This window comes from Trachypithecus francoisi, unplaced genomic scaffold (genome assembly GCF_009764315.1).
Source record: "Trachypithecus francoisi isolate TF-2019V2 unplaced genomic scaffold, Tfra_2.0 Lachesis_group13, whole genome shotgun sequence".
Classification (NCBI taxonomy): domain Eukaryota; kingdom Metazoa; phylum Chordata; class Mammalia; order Primates; family Cercopithecidae; genus Trachypithecus; species Trachypithecus francoisi.
Genome location: NW_022681458.1, coordinates 3,464,900 through 3,486,854, shown reverse-complemented (window position 1 = coordinate 3,486,854; position 21,955 = coordinate 3,464,900). Strand labels below are relative to the sequence as shown.

Genomic DNA, 21,955 nt, shown 5'->3' with positions numbered 1-21,955 from the left:
TGTCCATGTCTGCTTCCTCCTCCTCGGCGTCCTCCTCCTTCCCTTGCTCCAAGCTGAGCAAAAGCAGATGAATATTCCAGTTTCTTCCATTCTGCTTCCACCTATGTTACTAAAAAACCCAGTGAAATAGAGGAAAAAAGGGAATCACCCTGAAACCCCAGCTGCAATCTGATTCTGCCACTAGGCAGCTGTAGTGGCTTGGGAAAGCCAGCCACCCTTTCTGAACCTGAGTTTCCTAATTGTTATGATGAAAGGGCTGGACCTTCCAGGCAGCACATCCTAACGGCTCTCACGCTGGGCATCAGTCCAGATCTTGTTCTTTTCACCAGGGCTTGGACTGAACACTTAGAAGACCCTTTCTTGTGTGTAGAATATATTTTAATCACTCAGATTCTCTTCTTGCAGGTTTTAAGAACATTGCTCTCCACTGCTCCAAAGAGAGGTGGTGGGCGTTAAGCTGTGCAATTTGGCGTAAGCAGCCAAGTGTCTTCTTGGAGGACAGTGTCTGGATGGAAGGTGCTGGAGCTGATGCCTCGGGCCTTTTGTTACCATTGGTTCCTTGCAGAGAAGTTCTCTTCTCCACGGATGTATCTCATTCCTGGGGGACTCTGAGCTTACTTAGCAAGGAGGACGTTCAAGGAAGACAAAGTCTTTTTTTTTTTTTTTTTAATTATTCTTTAAGTTCTATGGTACATAGATTCATAGTAAATTCCTGACTTGAGATATTGAGAGACTTGTTTCTTATTCAAAAACTAACTAAACATTTGGACTTTCATCCTGTGGGTGAATGGGAGCTCACAGGATGGTATAACCCCAAAAGCACCAGGTCCTGTTAACCTAAATAACATACAGAGAGAGACTCTGAAAGAAAATGGAATGTGTCTGGGAATGGAGCACTGCAGTGGGAGCACGTGTGCCAGAGTAAGCCATGTGTGCCCTCAGGAAGGGAGAAGACACTGGCCACTAAAACAAGGAGGATCATGTCATTGTTTTGGGATAATTATCCGTGGCTACAAAGATCAGTCACAAGGGTGATGCCGTCCACGGCTGGTCAGGCAGTTGCTGGGCAGATGTCCTCACAGAATTATTTTTTTGTGCCACGGCCTTTGTGCAAGGTGGTGGGTTTCTTGGTGGGTTTTGTTTCTTTTTCTTTTTCCCTCCCCTCCACTTCCCTTCCTTTTTTTGAGACAGAGTCCTACTCTGTTGCCCAGGCTGGAGTGCAGTGGTGCGATCTTGGCTCACTGCAACCTCCGCCTCTGGGGTTCAAGCGATTCTCCTGTCTCAGCCTCCCGATTAGCTGGCATTACAAGCGTGCACCACCATGCCCAGCTAAGTTTTTGTATTTTTAGTAAAGACAGGGTTTTGCCATGTTGGCCAGGCTGGTCTTGAACTCCTGACCTCAAGTGATCCACCCTCCTGGGCCTCCCAAAATGCTGGGATTACAGGTGTGAGTCACCGCGCCCGGCCTAGATGGTGGTTTTCACAGTCTTTTGTGATACTTTCTGTTATCAGGCATTTGTGCATGAGAAACCTCTCTCCATGCCCTTCCCTGGCTCTGTTTGTCAGGGTTTTTTTTTTAAACACAAGCAACTCCATTTTGCTTCTGACAACGTTCACGGTGCCTTACCATGGACATAGGTCTCTGTGAGGACCCTTTGGGGAGGAGGCTCTGAAAAGAAGCGAGAGATGGGGAGAGGCTGCCACAGTCGTGGTGAGATGCCAGGTTTGGGATAGGGCAGGGTAAGGAGGGCTGGGCGAGGGATTCTGGAAATATGTAGGAGCTAAGTGAGCAAGGCTGGAGACCATCTGGCTGAGGGTTGAGAGGTGCTGAAGAAGGGAAGGTTCTGGACTGGATGGCAAAGCAGACAGAAGAGAGGTTGTTGCTGAGGATCAGATCTGGGGGATGATGGGGAATGGCGTGTGGGTCCTGCTGTGGTGCCCACGGGACATTCGGGTGCCTCTGCTCCAGAGGACCAGGCTGGTTCTGAACAGTGGGGGGCAGAGAGGCTAATGTGTGGATTTTTTGTGTGGCAGTGAGAACCGGGTGAGCTTATTGACCTTGTGTGTGCTCACTGGCATCTTGGGCACAGGTGAGTTGCTTCTCCATGCAGCTGGAAGGAAGAGGGTGTCAAGGAGGTGGCAGATCCCACGTGCTTCCCTTCCTGGCACCATAACCACCAACATCCCACAGAAAGGCAGGGGCATTTACGGAGAGAAGGAGGCAGTGAGCCTGTCCCCACCCTTCCCCTGGCTCTCCAAGAGTCTCATGTGGCCACTGGTCCAGAGTGGACTCCTGGCTTCTTGTGAGGGTGGTGCTGGCCCAGGCACCCTAGAGGCAGCTGGTATCCTGATGCGTGAGGACCTTAGCTTTTGGAGAGCTGACACTACCTGTCCAGGCGGGAGAAGCCACAGCCAGAGCAGGGTTTGACATACCTGCTGACTTCAGCCTGTCCCATAAGCTCATGATAATGTGTCCATCCCAATCCAGTTTAATATCCTCAGAAACGCTCCTCAGGATCCCAGGGGCTCAACTATGGACATCAGCGAGCTCCCCGGACAGAGCCGCAGGGAGTGGGTGGACCCTGGGTACACTGCCACTTAGGGAGCTTCACTCAGAAGACAGGAGGATGGAGGAGAAGGCAGCAGAGGCAGACACAGGGAGAAGGCTGAGACCCTGACTGGGCTGGGGGAGAGACCCAGGATGCGGAAGCATGGGGACGGGAAGGGGAGTGGATGGAGCTTAGGGAGACTGGTGAGTGTAGGTGGAGGCCTGCGACAGAAAAGCCCCTCAGCCTTTGAGACACAGGCACCTTTGCACATGGGGATGTGGGGACATGGGCCACGTGGGGCTCTCACTGTCTGTCTTCCAGGCTGTGAAGGGCAGTGAAAGTCTGGGCCTGCAGGGAGCTTGTATTTTAGTGGAAGGACAGAGGCATCACGAAAAATAAGTGAAGATTGACTATCAGATGGGGTTAAGAGCTGGGAGGCAGGGAAGGGGTGGGGATGGAGTGAGTGGGGCGCTGTCTGCAGGCCTTGTGGAGGAAGCCCCTCTGAGCCCTGCACTCAGGGAGGGGTGGCTCTACAGAGGACTGGGAAATCCCAGGCAAGGCCTAGTCCTCGAGGGGCCACTCGGAAGGGGGCTCCAGCAGAGGCTCCTGTTTCTCTGATGAAGGGGAGGCAGGGGGTTTGGGAGGAAGTTGGGTTGGCAGCACGGGGACTGGGGGAAAGGAGGGTCCCTAAGGGCACCAGGAGAGGGGCTGACCAAGGAGGTCTCAGGACTGTCCCAGGGAGGAGGCCGGCTGGACACGAGGCCTCCAATCCAGGCTCCCTGAGGCCACTCTTCACTTCGGGGAGTTTCTGACCTTCTGGACCCAGTCACCAGCAGGGGCAGGTGCTCTGTGCCAAGATGGGGGGTGAATACGGAGCTGAGTGTGGCCGGGACGGTCTAGGGCAGTGGTGAGCACTGCACACAAATGCAGGCCACGTCTGTTAATGGCACCTGCTGTGGCTCCTTCTTGCTGTGTCTATGTTGCATTAAAACAGGAAAAAGAAACAGGGGCCATCCATTCTAACAATGTATTTTATTAAACTCTGTTTAAAATGCTATCTCAGTCTATGATTAATATAAAATTGTGAATGCAATACTGTGCTTCCTTTTCACCCCGAGTCTTTGACATGTGGTGTGATTTTGACACTGGTAACCTATCTGTGACAGCTTCCTTGTATCGTGTGCCTGGTGGCCTCCTGTGACTGGCAGCCGCCGTGTGGGACATGCAGGTCCGAGGGTGAGATGGGGCAGCGATGCTCAGGTGGCTCCTGGGAGAGTGTGGTCCTGATGAAGAGAAGCAAGGCCAGGCTCCTTCGGGGGGTCCCCTCCCTCCGAGAGCGGGAGGGCCCTGTGTTTCAGATGGATGAGCGGCCTCCTCCTGGGTGAGCTAGCTGTGGGGCTGTGTTTCCTGGGGGCCGCGTTTCCTCATCTCTGGGGAGAGCAGCAGAACTCGAGGGAGCCACCTCAGCCTCCCCAGAGCCCACAGCTGCCTAGGAAGCCCCTTCCCACTGGGCTCTGGGCTCCTGCATGAGGGTTCTTGCTTCAGGAAGAAAGTGGGTCCCCCTTCGCTCCTGTGGGGCAGAGAGACGGGCCTGTGAAAGGTGGGTTGTGGAGGTGGGTGAGGCTGGAGGCCCACACAGCTCTAGGGGCGTAAGCTCCACGCCCCCAAATAAAGAAACCTGGACCCTTCCTGTAGGTCTCTCTGACTCCTGCAGTGCTGGCTGTAGGAATGTTTGCTTTGACCGTCCAGGTAGGAGAATCATGTTTAAAATGGCCATTTTTCTACCAAAAAGCAGGAACAGACCTGCTGTAAACTTGATAGCTATGGGATCTTGTCTGTGTCTCGTCTTTTTTGTTTTTGTTTTTGAGACAGAGTCTCACTCTGTCACCCAGGCTGGAGGGCAGTGGCGCCATCTCAGCTCACTGCAACCTCTGCTTCCCGGGTTCAAGCAATTCTCCCGCCTCAGCCTCCTGAGTAGCTGGGATGACAGGCGCCCGCCACGCCCGGCTACATTTTTGTATTTTTAGTAGAGACAGGGTTTCACCATGTTGGTCAGGCTGGTCTTGAACTCCTGAACTCGTGATCTGCCCGCCTTGGCCTCCCAAAGTGCTGGGATTACAAGAGTGAGCCACTGTGCCAGGCCTGTGTCTCATCTTTAAATGCCTGGTGTATGTTTCCTGGTGAGCCATCTTTCTCCAGCTTGACCCTCCTGCAAACCTTACTTGTGAGTAAGATTCCTTTTCTCGGCGCATGGTCCGACACAAAGTGTGTCCTCCTTTGACATCATTAGGGGCTGGGCAAGGCGGAAGCAGCCCAGCCCGATGGTGCCGTCGGCACAGCCAAGACACACAAGGGACCTGACCACACGCATGTGCCCAGTCCTGGAACCCGGTACAGGGGTGGCCTCCTTTCCTTCCTGTGGAATGGGGGTCCTGCACTGCCATCCATAATGGCTGTTTTCTGTGACCGTGGAAGGTCGGCCACTTAGGACAGACGGAAAAGAGGTTGGATGCCAGGAGGCGGCCGCTGCAGCCAGGCTCACTCTGGGGACCCCCAGGCCAGCTCCCCTGGGGCGAGGACTGTGGCTGGAGGGCCAGGTGGGAGGTAGGAGTCATCCTCCAGCGGCCCCTGGGGCACAGTGAATGGACCGTTTGTGTTTTATGAACAGCCCAGTATCACAGGAATGCAGCCCAGCCCCACTTTGGGGGCAAGAAAGAGCTGAGAGCTGAGAAATCATCATAAAACACCCCTCCCGGGAAGCACTCGCATGAATCACGGTTCAGGTAATAATAACCCTTTTGGCAAAAGCGTTTTCTCCGCCCCAAGCCAAAGTATGTGCAGTCACACAAAGGGCCCTGTGACCGGCGTGGCTGCCCCGCCAAGTGCATGCCCTTGCGGTTCTGGAATTCTGTTCTTTTCACAGGGCTGGGGCTGGCGAGGAATTTAGAGGACTCCGAAGCTTCATGAAGTAATACTCTGGGGCTGCATTTATTTAACAGATACATATAGTTATTGGGGTTCTAGTCAGAGCAAAATAAACTTTAAAAATCTATATTAATCTCATTTGTAGTTTCATATGAAGCGATTTCTCTTTTTTTTTTTTTTTTTGACTAAGGGAATGGAAACTACCCTGCAGAAGGCGGTGTTGGCAGCCTGAGTGGATTTAGGGTATTGAAAGAGCTATTGACCGTTTCCTTCATATTGAACCCAGCTCCCTGCAATATGGTAACTACTGGGTGGCGGAAACTGGCCCAGGCCGTACAAGATCCGCTGCCTCTTATTTGCATGTGCCGAGCTCAGATTGGAGATGTTCGTCTCACCCCCGGGCTATGGAGTTCCTGGAGTGGGCGCCATGCTCTTTCTTCTTTCTCCACTCAAACCAATCTGGGCTCATCTTCAGGATCTCACTCTTCTCTCTGGGCCTCAGTTTTCTTATCTTTAAAATTAGAAGGGCTATCTGGGCTGGCATAGGCGAAGCCCTCTCTTGCCTTGGCCACATCCCATGCCAGAATAGTCACCATAGCCCATCAGTGAGCCCACGGCCCCCTCCCATGCCAGGACAGATACCACCAGCCGTCAGTGAGCCCACGGCCACCTCCCATGCCAGGACAGATACCACCAGCCCGTCAGCGACCCCACGGCCAACCCCCATGCCAGGACAGATACTACCAGTCCGTCAGTGATCCCGCGGCCACCTCCCATGCCAGGACAGACACTATCAGTCTGTCAACAACCCCACGGCCACCTCCACGCAAGGACAGAGGCCACCAGCCCGTCAATGACCCAACAGCCACCTCTCACACCAGGGCAGACACCATCAGCCTGTCAGCAACCCCTCTTCATGGAGGACAGACTCAGCCTCATGACCACCCTCTACAGAGCTCCAAGCTGGTGTGGAGACAAATCCTATTGGCCAGAAGACACCAGGCCATTCACTCATTCATTCACTCATCCATTCTCTCATCCATTCACTCATTCACTCATCCATTCTCTCATCCATTCACTCATCCATTCACTCATCCATTCTGTCATCCATTCACTCATCCATTCACTCATCCATTCACTCATTCACTCATCCATTCACTCATCCATTCACTCATCCATTCTCTCATCCACTCATTCATTCTCCCGTCCATTCACTCGTTCATTCACTCATCCATTCACTCATTCACTCATCCATTCACTCATCCATTCACTCATCCATTCTCTCATCCATTCACTCATCCATTCTCCCATCCATTCACTCATCCATTCTCTCATCCATTCACTCATCCATTCTCTCATCCATTCACTCATTTATTCACTCATCCATTCACTCATCCATTCTCTCATCCATTCATTCATCCATTCTCTCATCCATTCACTCATCTATTCACTCATCCACTCACTCATTCACTCATCCACTCACTCATCCGTTCACTCATCCGTTCACTCACCTGTTCACTCATTCATTCACTCATCCATTCACTCATTCATTCACTCATCCATTCACTCATTCATTGGCACAACCACTTTTCTGACGCCTTTACTGTATGCTCAGTTCTGCGGGGGCTTTAGAGGTCACCCACCTCTGAGCATACAGCAAATATCCTGTGGACAGCTTCTGGCCTAGGGTTGTTGGTTAAGTTAGACTGTATTAGAAATAAAACAAAAATATGTATGTTAAGTCTCAGATTAGTAAAGGATGCAATTACAAAGCAGGACAAGAGTAGAATCTCCTCTTATCAGAAGGAAGAAAATCATGATGTAAAGAGTGTATTATTCATTTATTTATTTAACAAATATCTGTTTCCTGCCTGTGATTTTCAAGGCCCACGTTTGGGCTTTGTAAGAAACACAAGTGTAGAGTATGGATTGTGTTCACCGAGAGAGTGTGTGTGTGCACACATGTCTGCACACATCTCTGTGTGCGTGTGTGTGTGCACGGAGTGTGTACGTGTGCATGTGTATGCATGTCTGTGCACGCATCTCTGTGTGCATGTGCATGAGTGTGTATGCGTGTGTGTGCATGAGTGTGTGTGCATGAGTGTGTATGCATGTGTGTGTGTGCATGAGTGTGTGTGTGTGCAGCCAAGCACAGATGTGCATGCAGGTGCAGGAGAGGGACAAGTCGCTCCAGAGTCCCATGAAGTATCAGCTGGGTGCTGGGCCAGGCTCTTCACATGCATTGTCCCATTGACGCAGAGTCTGTCTCCTCTGTCTTTTTGGTGAGGAAACCGATGTACAGAGAGGTTAAGAAACTCCCTGTGGTCACTCAGCAAGTGACTAGCAGAGCCTGGATGCAGCTGGACTTCTTTCACCGTGTGTGTCTGTAAAGAATTCGGGCTAGGTGGAGTGGCTCATGCCTGTAATCCCAGCACTTTGGGAGGCCAAAGTGGGTGGATCACCTGAGGTCAGGAGTTCAAGACCAGCCTGACCAATATGGTGAAACTGTATCTCTACTAAAAATACAAAAATTAGCTGGGCTGTGGTGGCATGTGCCTATAATTCCAGCTACTCAGGAGGCTGAGGGAGAATTGCTTGAACCCAGGAGGCAGAGGTTGCAGTGAGCCAAGATTGTGCCAATGAGCCAAGATTGTGCCATTGCACTCCAGCTTGGGTGAGAGAGGGAGACCCTGTGCCAAAAAGAAAAAAAAGAATTCAGTGTGCACCATTTAATTACAGTGAGTGCCACAAAGGGGTGCGATGCAGTGCCATGCAGCTCAGGGGACAGGGATGCGGATGGTCTGGATGGGGTGTCTTGTAGGTCTTCTCAGTGGTCCTTCTCTGGGCCTGCTCGGATGGGAGGGCCGTTTCCAAGTGCAGGGGACTCTGGGCTGAGGTGGCAGAGGCCAGGCTGGGCTTTGTAGACGTATGTCCTGAGGCCAGGGCTTGCTTGGATTTCTATGGCTGTTTCCAAGCGCAGAGGCCTCTGGGCTGGGTGGCAGACCCTCTCCCCACCCCCACAGCAGAGCTGTGCAAATGCATGGCCCACACAGGAGCCCGGCCTATCTTGTGACTTGGCACCCAGGGTGGGAGGCAGGCTGTGTGCGCCTGACCCTGACCCTCCGCCCAGGTGCTGGGTGAGAGCAGAGCACACATCCTGTGAAGGTGGGGCTGCTGGGAGGCGCGAGTTCCACTGGCCCATCAGACTTTATTTACGAAACACAAATTCAAAGAAAATTATGAAGAATCTCAAGACAGTGACCACAGAACTGTGGCCACCATGTGCGGGGCCCCTTCCGAGCATGGGCACTGTGGAGCTGTGTGGTCACCCACCCAGGCAGCTGGCTCTATGGCTGAGGCATGGACACAATGCCCTGGAACTCAGGCCATTGGTGTGGCTGGAGTGCGCTCAGGTCTTGAACCTGGAGAGGTGACCGCTGAGGCCCTCCACCGAGGCAAGCATCTGTCACTGGCCTGAAGCAAGGCCCCCCATCAAATGAAGCCTAGAGAGAAGCAACTTCTTTAAAATACCTGGGTCTACCTACTGGACCATTTTATTTTGCTATTCTATCCTTTTACGACCTTTACAAGACCACTTTTGCAAAACTGTAGACAGAGTGCAAATTCTAGACTGAGGGAGGGGTGGACTGAGGAGCAGATTGCCCTCTGTGTCCATAGATCTTCGTGCTATTCTTTATCTACCGGGAGTGGGAAAAGCTTGGAGGCTGCCACCCCTGAGGATCAGATATTTATGTGACAGAGGAACCCTCCTGCTAACCCTGCTGTATTTAAAATCCCAAGAAAGAGCAGTCCCAAAGGGAGTCCCGCTGGGCCCTGGGACCTGCACGGATCACAAAGCTGCCTAAAAGAAAACGCCTGGGGTGCACCTAGCTCCGGGAGGAAAATGGCCAAGGGCGTGCAGCAGACTGTCGATGGGAAGCACCTGTCCTCGGGGCTCGCGGGGGCTGGCCAGGCATTGTTCTCTATTTGCATGTTTTTCCTTTCAGCTCATTCAAACTCAATATAGTGGTGAAATTAAGTACATCATCAACCTAAAGCTACCAAACCAAATACATAAATGGAAGGATTTGAAAAATCTGTAATAGCTGGGGTGAGGCTGGCCTCAGGCCAGCTGGGCTGCCCGGACAATGGAGGCAGTGTGAGCGCTTGGGCCACAGCAGGAGGGTGAGTTTCCACCCTGGGGTGGCCTGGGGATCTGATCCAGCCTGAGGAAGGGCTTGGGTGGAGCCCCGAGGGGGCTGGAGGGCTGCCGGGCTGGGGAGGGCTCTAACCTGCAGACGTGAGCCCCCAAAGCCGGCTGTCATCAGGTGGGCTGTGGGGGGAGCCGTGCTGTGTGGGAAGCAGGGGTGGTGGGATCCAGAGGGGGAAGGTGTGGAAATTTGACACAAACGCAAATGTTTTACCTTCTAAATCACCTTGGTCTTGCAGTTGAAATTCTCCCTGAACTTCCCACCCCAAATGTCTCATGGAGGGGGAATCTGGGCAGCTTCTCGCTTTCCAAAGTCACAAGTCATAATTCTTTCTTCTTGCTGCAGCCAGTGCAGGCTGAGTTCTGAATGTGCTGCTGAGATGGCGTGAAAATCTCCGAGAATATCTGGGGACCTTGCACCTCCACCCCTGCCCAGACCCCGCAGTGACTGGACTTTCCAAGGCGGTTCCGTTTGGGGTTCTGCACTCCTAAGGAACTCTGTTAGCCGGGAGGGCCCAAGGCTCCTGCACCCTCAGATGTGATTCACTGACCCCCTTCAGCTTAAAATGACTTTTGAGAGCCCAAGACCAGGTAGTGTGTTGACCGAGGCCACACTGAGTGCCCCTCACATCTGCCGTCTGTGCAATGCCTGTGCGCGCTGGTCACTGTGGCTTCCAAGGAGCTGGCCTCCCGCTGCTGCCAGGTGTCCCAGATGCCTGGACACTCCTGGTGGACTCCGGGACTCGGACACGTGACCCTGCTTGGCACCCAGAGCCACCCCTGGACTCAGGAGCCAGAACCACCCACAGGCACGGCCCAGCGTGTCTCCTGGTTCCTGCTCGGTTCCCAGGGCCCTTAGTGCCCCAAGGCAGCTGCAGGAAGGCGCTACCCGAATGCCACGTTGCTTCCCAGGGTTGCAGCCACAAATTACCACACAGCCAGTGGCTTAAAACAACACTCATTTTCTCTCTTACGCTTCTGGGGTTGGGAGTCCACAGTGGATCCTTCTGGGGGTTCTAAGGGGAAAATATATTTCTTTGTCTTTTCCGACTTCTGCAGATGCCTTGTGTTCCATCATCCGTGGCCCTCCCACCCCTTGAGTCACTCTAACCTCTGGCTTCTGTTGCCACATCACCAACAGCAGGGCTGCGGTGGGCTGTGTGGCCACCTCCAAAGATATTCTCACCCTAATCCCTGGACCCTGTGACCATAACTTTAGATGGCAAAAGGATGTCTTAGTCCAGTGGTCTCCAAACTTTTTGGCACCGGGGACCAGTTTCATGGAAGACATTTTTTCCATAGACCCGAAGGGAGCGGGGATGTTTTGGGATGAAACTGTTCCACTTCAGATCATCAGGCATTAGATTCTCATAAGCAGCAGGCAACCTAGATCCTGCGCATGTGCGGTTCACAATAGGGTTCGTGCTCCGATAAGAATCTAAGGATCTGACAGGAGGTGGAGCTCAGGCAGCTCAGGTGGTAATGCTCGCTCACCTCTTGTTGTGTGGCCTGGTTCCTAACAGGCCATAGTTGGGTACCAGTCCATAGCCGGGGGATTGGGGACCTCTGTCTTAGTCCGTTCTGGCTGCTATAACAAAACACTGTAGATTGAGTGGTTTAGAAACAACAGAAATGTATTTCTCACAGTTCTGGAGCCTGGCAAGTCTAAGATCAAGGCACTGGCAGAGGCAGTGTCTGGAGAGGACCTCAATTCTGCTTTGCAGGCTAGTTACACACCTTCTCACTGTGTCCTCACACGGTGGAAGGGCCAGTGCAGTGCTCTGGGGCCCCCTTAATGAGTCTCTAATCCCATCCATGGGGTTCCACGCTTGTGACTTCATCACCTTCCAGAGTCTTGCCTCCTAACTCCATCACATTGGGAGTTTATGTTTCAACACATGAATTCTGGGAGGACACAGACAGTGGAATCATAGCGAGGGGCTTTGCAGATGTGATTGAGTCAAGGATTCTGGGATGGGGAGATTATCCTGTGGAGGCCCTCCAGGCTGGGACAGGCAGGGCAACGCATTCTCCTTCGGAGCCTTCACAAGGATCCAGCCCTGCTGGCAACTTGATTGTAGCCCAGCGAGACTGATTTTTTATTTCTGAGCTTCAGATTGTAAGAAAATAAGTTCCTATTGTTTTAAGCCACTAAACTGTGGTAATTTGTTACAGCAGGGAAAAGAAACTGGAACAGGTGGCCTCAGCCTTCCACATAGGAGGAACTTAGGGAGGCCGCTGAGGTTTTGGCCTGAAGCTGCCAGTACTTACAAATGATTTTCACTGCGAATCTGTGTGATTTAGGGCGCTAGGGCTGTGTGTGTGTGAGATGAAGGTCCAGGGCTAATGCCCTCCCCAGTGCAATTGCCAACACCCACCCCCAGACGTTCGCACTTTCCTGCCAAGGCATATATTAAATCATAGCCATTGCTGAAAAGGCTCAATCCTTATCCTGGCTCTCACTCCACACCTACCTACATTTTTGAAAACTTTATTTCTTTAAACATTTACTTGTTCTTTTAATCAGTTATACATGCAGAGAATTTAAAGGCAAAACAGCAGCCCTTCCACAGGGATGTCCTACAGTTCCTTCTCCGGGGGCAAACACTTTTAGTCTTTCAGACAGTTATTTTCATGTTTACCTGCATGTCTTAGAATAACATGTTCATGTTGCCACTTCTGATTTTTCACCTTGGGCATCGTCTGTTGGCTTCCTTCAGGGCGAGCTCCAGTTTTCGCTTCACCCTTGACCCACATTCTGTCCTCTGCTCTCTGTCTGTCTCTTTGTGTATCTCTTTCTTTTTTTCTTTCTTCTTTTTTTTTTTTTTTTGAGATGGAGCTATGCTCTCATTGCCCAGGCTGGAGTGCAGTGGCGCAATCTTGGCTCACGGCAACCTCCACCTCCTGGCTTTAAGCAATTCTCCTGCCTCATTCAACCTCCCAAGTAGCTGGGATTACAGACGCGTGCCACTACACCTGGCTAATTTTTGTATTTTTAGTAGTGACGGGGTTTCACCATGTTGGCCAGGCTGTCTTGAACTCCTGACCTCAGGTGATCTGCCTGCCTCAGCCTCCCAAAGTGCCAGGATTACTGGCATGAGTCACCATGCCCAGCCACTCTGTGTGTCTCTTTCTAACACACACACACACATGCACCCATACAGACACACACACATCCCATCCCTCCATTTTTCCAGCAGCATCTCACCATTTCACCAAGATGAATAGTTAGTGTTTACTATTCACAGCCAAGCCATTAGAATAATACGACTTCTCCTTACCTGAACAACTTTTTGTTTTCTCTGGAGTTAATTATGTTTTCATTTGCATTGTTTTTATGTGTTTATCACCACAACAAACCCACCCTCTCCCATAATTGTATAAATGTCCTTACAAACCATGGCTCCGTTTCCTCTTCGTGAAGAGTGCACTCCTGACGCCATGGACCCTGCTCCAGGGAAGGAGGCTGTTGGGTGGTGGTCTTGGCTGGGGATGGCCCTGCCCCCTGCAGCCTCTCTGCTGCTGGCTGGGGCTGAGTGGTCTCCATTCCGCCTCCCAAGTTCCCTCTCTGCTGGTTGACCTGTTGGCTCTTTGGCAGCATCTATCCTCCAGGAACCTCTTGAGAAAGGATGCATAGGTGGTGACTTGGGCAGATCTTACAGTTCTGAAAATATCTTTTCTACAGATTGGGCTTAGAGTTCCAGATTGGAGATCATTTCCCTTGGAATTTTGCAGGCACTGCTCCTTGGTTTCTGGCTTTTTTTTTTTTTTTTGACACAGAATCTCACTCTGTCGTTCAGGTTGGAGCACAGTGGTGCAATCTTGGCTCACTGCAACCTCCACCTCCCAGGTTCAAGTAATTCTCATGCCTCAGCCTCCCAAGTAGCTGGGATTACAGGGGCCCACCACCACGCCTGGCTAATTTTTTTTTTTTTTTTTTTTTTTTTTTTTTTTTAGTAGAGATAGGGATTTGCCATGTTGCCCAGGCTGGTCTCAAACTCCTAAGCTCAGGCAATCCACGTGCCTCAGCCTCCCAAAGTGCTAGGATTACAGGCATGAGTCACCGTGCCTGGCTGGTTTCTGGCTTCTGAGGTTGTGTTTGAGAGGTCCCAGTATCTTCCTAGTTCTCCATCCATTGTGAAACCTCCTTGTTTTTCTCTGGAAACTTGTAGGAGCTTGTGTTTGCACCCAGGGACCTGAATTGCCACAGGACGAGTGTCTGAGTGAGTCTCTTTGCACGCCACCCACAGGGCATCACTGAGCCCTTTGATGCTGAAAAAAATGCCTCGGCTTTTCTTCCAGCTTTGTCTTTCCTGTAACTTGCTCCTGGCCCCACTTTTGTTCTTTGTCAGAGCTTTACTCAAAACTGGGGTGCTCTATGGCTGTCTGCTCTCACCTAAGAGAGAGATGGGAAAAACACATGTATAAGCTGTTTGTGTGTCTGTGTGTGTGTGTGTGTGTGTGTGTGTCTGTGTGTGTGTTATCTGTGTGTGTGTGTGTCTGTGTGTGTGTGTGTCTGTGTGTGTGTGTGTCTGTGTGTGTGTGTGTGTGTGTGTCTGTGTGTGTGTGTCTGTGTGTGTGTGTGTCTGTGTGTGTGTGTCTGTGTGTGTGTGTGTTGGGTAGGGGTAAAGTTGCCAGATTTAACAATGACAAAAATTACAGAAAGCCCAATTATATTTGGATTTTTTTAAAGTATAAGTATGTTCTAAATATTACATGGGGCATACTTATACTAAAAAATGATTTGTTGTTGATCTAAAATCCACATTTATCTGGGTCCTGTATTTGCCCTGGCCACCCTAGGTAGGGGTGCTGTTCTGGGTGGGGTGTTAGAGCAGCGCCTGGGGCTGGAGGGCTGCGGATGTAGCCACATCTTTAGGTCTTTCTATATTGGAGGGGCGAGTCTGACCCAGCCCTGGGGAGCCCGCTGGATTGGAGGTGCGGGTCTGTGCACAGTGTGTGTAAGATCTGTTTCCTCTGCTCGCCCTGTCCGCTGACCCTCAGGGTCACCCTCTCCAGGGAATGACACAGCTGGTCTTCTGCTTGGACACAGTCAGGACAGAGCGAGCCTAAAGCGCCTTACACAGGCCTCTGACCACCTCTCTGCGTGGCCTCCTTCCTGACCTCCAGAGGCAGTGAAGCCACGCGCGCCTGCACCTCCCAGGCCTCCCCCAGGTAGCCGGGCCACTTCTGGGCCGCGTGGGCTCCTGGCTGAGGAGTCAGCTTTCTTGAATCTGCTGGGAGTTCCCCTTGTGCAACCCCAGCTGCTGCAGCCTCTCCTGGCTCTTCGTCTTTCTGGACTGATGCCATTAAAAGTCCCCTGCTGCTCCCTGCACTGGGCTTCTGGAGCGGGAGATTAGATGCTTTTGTTCCTTCCACCGTCTTCTGCAGGAGCCCACCCTGGTTTCATCCCTAAGCTGGGTCTTCCCGGAGTGTGTTTCATCAGCTGCGTCTCTGAACAGCAGTGACCGCAGCCATGTTGAGGCACTGCCCTCAGCCACCCTGGAGGTAGGACCCAGGTCCCCAGTTTTTACGTGAGAAAGTGGCTTCAGTGAGTCCGTGGCTTCAGTCACACCCCGAGGTCCCACAGTGAGGGAGTGGGTGCAGGGCCCCTGCACTTGACCTCTGACCTGCTGCCCCTCTGAGGGTCTCTGTTAGTTCGCTCTGGTTGGGGCAGTTGGTTCTCCTCAGTTTCTGCTAACAGAGCTGGGTGGGCCTGCCTGGTGCCGGCTTTGCGGCTTGCTTGCTGGAGCAGGTGATGGAGAGCGAGCACCCATTTAACCTACTAGAAAGGGGTCTCTGGAGGTGGGCGCCTCAGGGAGTGGAGAGAGGCAGGGGCTGTGCCCGCCCTCCACCTCCTGGCCACCCCAGGACCTTCTCTGCCACAGCCTGCTGAAGTGGGGGTCAGCACAGAAGATTCCGGAAGGTCTCCTCACTTGGCTGCCCTCCTTCGGGTGTTTTTTCATCTTGATTGCTTTTGGGAGGAGTCTAGATACTTTTACTTTTTAAATAAGCCTTGTATCTTCTCACTCTTTAAACACCACAAAATGGGTGGCATTATTAAAATATAAAAAAACCTCTGCAAACTATAACTTTCCTGTGCACAATGGAGAAGACTGATTTTAAAAGTGGAGCAGGTGTTTTTTATGTTGTGCACACTTAGTATAAACAAACTGAGCAATCTGAATAAGCCCGAGTGCCCCTTTGCTCCCATATTTGTGTCTAATGCTGACAGTTTTGTGGAAAAGCTGTTTTTACGATTCTGAAGTACCTACACCCCTCCCTTGTGTAAAATTTAATCACATCTTATTGCATCCGGCATTAACACTCATAGTTTATTGAGGAATTTTCTCTGGGGCTTGCTGAGCATGGGGTTGTGAAGTGATGCCTGGGTGCCTGGGAGGAGGTGATATGTACGTCTAGACACTGTACGCAGGCAATGAAATATTCCCCCGAATTCCGGGAACACACCAGCTCCCAGCCTCAAGGTTCCCATCTGGAGGGTCTCACCTCCCAAGGGAGCAGCATCATTTTCCTAGCTTGAAGAGTGAGATGTGGGACTTGGAGCGCCTTTCCTGTCCCTCCCGCTGTGGGAGGCTTCCATGGAGGTGTGTGCGAGCTGCTCCTGGAGTTCCTGGGATCAGGCCCCGGGGAATGTGCTCAGGCCCAGTGGGGGCAAGTCTGCAGGACCACATTCAGACATGACAGCACTGGGAAGGGCCACACCACGCATGGCCCCATGGGGCAGAACACCCCCAAGAGGCCACCTGGGGTTGGCTGGCAGATGGTTCCACACTCCATTCTCATCAACACCTTTCAGGGGAAGGCTGGGCCCTGGGAGCGGCTCTTGGAGGGAGGAGAGCCTCTGGCACACTGTGAGGGACAAACAGCGAAGTGGCTGCACCCGCAACGTCAGACTGGCCCTCCAGAAGAGTGGCCAGGACCCCTGCCCGGTGTCCAGCGGCAGTGGTGAGGGCAGGCCTGGGTGTCCAGGAGCAGGAGACGTGGGACAGAGGAGCCCTCAACGAGACCTGTATTCTCTTGTATTCGAGCAAGACCCCAGGCAGCAGCGTGGAGGTCGGTGAAGCCGGGCAGTCGCTTCCATCTGGAGCTGGGAGGTGTAGGGGGGCCCTCTGTGGATTGGGAGTGTGACGACCCTGTCTGGAGCTGGGAGGCGGGGGGCCCCTCCGAGGGTCGGGAGTGTAATGACCCTGTCTGGAACTGGGCAGCCCCCGATCCCTGGCACTTCTGGGCTTAGAGGACATCTTGGCTGCTTCAGGGGTTGGCCTCAGCTACGCTTCTGGCCATACTGGGAGTGAGGCAGTCTTGCAGGGCTGGCTCAGGAGCCCTGCCTGATGTGCTGTGATCATCTTGGGGACAGTCTCCTCAGCCAGGTTGGTGGTCACCCTGTTTGGGTGTTGGGTGCCAGGCGCCGGACTCCACTGGGCAGCACAGGGGACACAGCTTCTAGGCCCAGGCTGCTGCTCGCAGGTGAGGCGGCTAGAATGGTGGCCCCGAGAGTGACGTGTATCCAGAGCATGAGGATGTGACCTCATGGGCAAAAGGGACTGCACAGATAAAATTAAGGATCTTAAGATAATCTTGGATGAAGGTGAGCCCTGAATCCCATGGCAAATGTCCTTGTAAGAGACAGAAGAGGACAGACACAAACACGAGGAGAAGGTGATGTGAAGACAATGCCGGGTGTGGGAAAGATGGGGCCACATCCAGGAGTGCTGGCAGCCCCCAGGAGCCGGAAGAGGAAGGAGAAGCCTCCCCGGGAAGCGCACCCTGTCCACAGCTGGGATCTCACCTGCAAACCCGCAGTCATCCCCAGGCCAGGGACCACTTCTGGGGAACCTAATTCGCGACAGGCTGTAACTGGGCTTAGGGCTGGAACCACGCTGCGGAAGGTAGGGTGGGCTTCTGACCACTGGCTGAAGTGGTCTGCCTGATGGTTGGGCGAGGCCCATCGTTCTACGGATGCACAGACGCCCATCCCCGCCTTGTGCCAAGCCCTGCACTTTCGCGTCTGGAGTTGCTCCCATCCCACTGTGGCTGCTGGCTGGGGGCAGTGAAGGTGCTGGAGGAGAACCAGCACCCGGTGAGGGATGATGTCATTGCAAGGTTTCATGTGGGCAGACGACTTTTTTTTTTTTCAATCTGCCACACATTTTGCTCACTCTTTTACTTTCAGCGTTTCTGAGTTTTTTTGTTTGTTTTGTTTTAGGGCAGGAATCAGCAATGTTTTCTGTAAAGGGACAGATAGTGAATATTCTAGGCCTTGTGAGGCATTCGGTCCTTGACACACATACTCAACTCTGCTGTATTGTGAGAAAGCCACAGTGGGTGTGGCTGTGTTCCAATGAAACTTTATGTACACAAGCAGGAAGTGAGGCTGGATTTGGACCAAAGGCAGTTTGCTGAGCCTTGTTGAAGGGCTGTAATTTTTATTTTTATTTTTATTTCTTTTATTATTATTTTTTTGAGACAGAGTCTCGCTCTTGTCACCCAGGCTGGAGTGCAGTGGTGCGAGCTCAGCTCACTGCAACCTCTGCCTCCCTGGTTCAAGCGATTCTCCTGCCTCAGCCTCCCTAGTAGCTGAGATTACAGGTGCCTGCCACCATACCTGTCTAATTTTTGTAGTTTTAGTAGAGATGGGGTTTCACTGTGTTGGCCAGGCTAGTCTTGAACTCCTGACCTCAGGTGATCTGCCCACCTCAGCCTCCCAAAGCGCTGGGATTACCATGCCCGGCAGGGGCTGTAATTTTTAAATCACAGTACTGATTTTCAAGAAGGGTGAATCTGAGTGATTTTTTTCTTTAAAAAGTTTAATGTGGCAGATTAAAGATGGCCTCAAAGTCTTTGACGTTCCTTCTATCAGGAGGTGGGGTCAACTCCCAACTCCCCACAAATCTGGAAAGGTTCTGTGACTTTAAAAAAATAATGGCTTTATTGAGATATAATTCACATACATATGTCTAAGCTGATATCTCATACAACTTAGCCTGCTGTGGTCTGAATGTCTGTCTGTCCGCGAAATTCGTTATATTGAAAACCTGATCACCAAGGTAATGGTGTTAGGGGTGGAGTCTTTGGGAGGTGATTAGGTGAATGGGACTAGTACCCCTTTAAAAGAGGCCCCAGAGAGCTGCTTCTTCCTCTTTTCCACCATGTGGGGGCGCAGCTAGAAGGTGCCATGTATCAACCAGAAAGTGGGCCCCTAGCAGACACTGAGTTTACCAGTGCCTTGATTTTGGACTTCCCAGAACTGTTAAGAAATAAATTTCTGTTGTTTTGAAGCTACCCAGTTGTTGGTATTTTGGTATAGCAGCTTGAACAGACTAAGATGCACCCCTTTAAATAATACAATTACGTGTTTTTTGTACATTTACAGAGTTGTGCAACTGTCATCATGGTTCATTTTCAAACATTTTGATCCTCCTTATGAGAGACAGGACTAGCTGGATTTGCTAGGCCAACTAAGAATCCCTAAGCATGGCTGGGAAGGTGACCTTTAAACGCAGGGCTTGCAACTTAGCTCACACTTGACCAATCAGTTAGTAAAGAGAGCTCACTAAAGTGCTAATTAGGCAAAAACAGGAGGTAAAGAAATAGTCATCTATTGCCTGAAAGCACAGGGGGCGGGACAGTGATCGGGATATAAACCCATGCATTCAAGCAGGCAACGGCAACCTGCTTTGGGTCCCCGCCCTTTGTATGGGAGCTCTGTTTTCACTCTATTAAATCTTGCAACTGCACACTCTTCTGGTCCTTGTTTGTTACGGCTCGAGCTGCGCTTTCACTCGCTGTCCACCACTGCTGTTGGCCGCCTTCGCAGACCCGCTGCTGACTTCCACCCCTCTGGATCCAGCAGGGTGTCCGCTGTGCTTCTGACCCAGCAAGGCACCCATTGCCGCTCCTGATCGGGCTAAAGGCTTGCCATTGTTCCTGCATGGCTAAATGCCTAGGTTTGTCCTAATTGAGCTGAACACTAGTCACTGGGTTCCATGGTTCTCTTCCGTGACCCACGGCTTCTGATAGAGCTATAACACTCACCACATGGCCCAAGATTCCATTCCTTGGGATCCGTGAGGCCAAGAACTCCAGGTTAGCGAACAAGAGGCTTGCCACCATCTTGGAAGCAGCCCGCCGCCATCTTGGGAGCCCTAAGAACAAGGACCACTCCCACCCCCAACACTTAGTTACCACCTCCTTAGCTTCACCCTTCCCCACGGACCTAGGCAACCACGAATGTACTTTCTACTTTCTGTCTCCATAGATTTCCCTGTTTTGAACCTTTTATGGGAATGAAATTATGTAATATACAGACTTCTGTGTCTGGCTTTTTCCACTCAGTATAATGTGTTCAAGGTTCATCCATGTTGTAGCATGTATCAATACTTCATTCTTTTTTATGGTGGAATAATACTCCATCGTATGGACAGACCACATTTGGTTTATCTGTTTGTCAGTTGATGAACATTTGGATTTCTAGAAATCCTTGTGGTTGTGAAGTGTTATCTCCTTGTGGTTTTGATTTGTGTTTCCCTGACAAGTGATACCGAATATCTGTTCATGTGCTTACGGGGCCATTTGTATCTCTGGTTTGGAGAAATGTCTATTTAATCTTCTTAACTTATTTTAAAATTGGGTTATTTGTCTTTATTACTGTTATCAGACATATTATTTGTAAGTATTTTCTCCAGTTCACTGAGTTATTTTTACTTTCTTAATAGTGTCCTTTGAAGCACAAAAGGTATCATTTTTGATGATATGAGGGAGAAAACATCAAGTCTTTCACAATCAAGTACAAACTTAGCTGTAAGTTTTTTGTATATGCACTTTATTAAGTGAGGAAGTTCTCTTCTGCTTTCTAGTTTGTTGAGTGTTTTTTTTTAATCGTGAAAATGTGTTGAATTTTATCAAAAACTTTTTCTGGTTCTATTGAGAATGGTATATGACTTTTGTTTTTTATTTTATTGATATGATGTATTATATTCATTTATTTTCAGATGTTGAACCAAGCTTGCGTTTCTGGGACGAATCCCACTTGGCCATGGGTGTATGTATAACTCTTTTTATACATTGCAGATTTAGTTTGCTAGTATGTTGCTGAGAATTTTTTTGTTTATATTCGTATGAGATATTGGTCTGTAGTTTTCTTGTAATGTCTTTTCTGGTTTTGGCATCAGGGTAATAGTGACCTCATAAAATGAGTTAAGAAATGTTCCTGTGGTTTTTCTATTTTTTGGAAGAGTCGTGAAGAATTCGTATTAATTTTTTAAATGTTTGGCAAAATTCAATGATAAAGCTTGGGTGGGCCTGGACTTTTCTTTCTGGGTAATTTTTGCATTACTAGTTCAATCTCTTCACTTGTTATAAGTCTATTCGTGTTGTCTTCTTGAGTCAGCTCCAGCAGTTTGTGTCTTTCCAGGGATTTGTCCATTTCATCTAAGTTATACAATTTGTTGGTATATAATTGTTCATGGTGTTCCTTTACAACACTTCTATTTCTTCAGGGTTGTTAGTTATGTCCCCATTTTCATTTCTGATTCTAGTCATTTGAGTCATTCCTCTTTTTTCTTAGTCAGTCTAGCTAAAGGTTGGTCAGCTTTATTGACCTTTTCAAAGAACCAGCTTTTGGGTTTCATTGGTTTTCCCCATTGGTTTTTCCATTCCCTTTTTCTCTTATTTCTGCTCTAATCTTTATTATTTCCTTCCTTCTGCTTGTTTTCAGTTGGGTTGGCTCTTATTTTTCTTATTTTCTTGGGGATTATCTACCACTGGGGTTTGCAAGTGAAGGTTAGGTTATTGATTTCAGATCTTTGTTCTTTTGTGATCTGGCATTTATAGCTAGACATTTCCCTCTAAGCACTGCTTTAGCTGTATCTCATAAGTTTTGGTATGTTGTGTTTTTGTTTCACTCACTTCAAAGTATTTTCTAGTTTCCCTTGTGATTTTTTCTTTGACCCACTGGTTATTTAGGAGTGCATTGTTTATTTTCTTCAGTTGGTTTCCTCCAGAGCATTGCAGCCTTTCCTGACTTCTGAGTGACTTTTTTTCTTGTAAAAGGTAAGTGTGGCAGATTAAAGATGGCCACAACTTCTTTGACAGTCCTCTCTTCAAGAGTTGGCGTTTATGGTTCCCTTCCCTCAGAATTTAGACAGGCTCTATGACTGTTTTGATCAATGGAATGCAGGATACTTGATACTGCATGACTTCTAAGGCTAGATTGAAGAAACTTTGGTGCTTTTGCTTTGGTATCTTG

At 50.3% G+C, this 21,955-nt stretch overlaps 1 long non-coding RNA gene across 1 annotated transcript in view; it reads right to left on the bottom strand.

The window, feature by feature from the left end:
• Positions 1 to 16,001: 16,001 nt before the first annotated feature.
• LOC117094314 overlaps positions 16,002 to 21,955 on the bottom strand; it is a 43,037-nt gene continuing 37,083 nt past the window's right edge. Inside the window, exon 3 of the long non-coding RNA XR_004441489.1 lies at positions 16,002 to 17,252. This is a non-coding gene — a long non-coding RNA (uncharacterized LOC117094314). The remainder of the gene's footprint in view (positions 17,253 to 21,955) is intronic.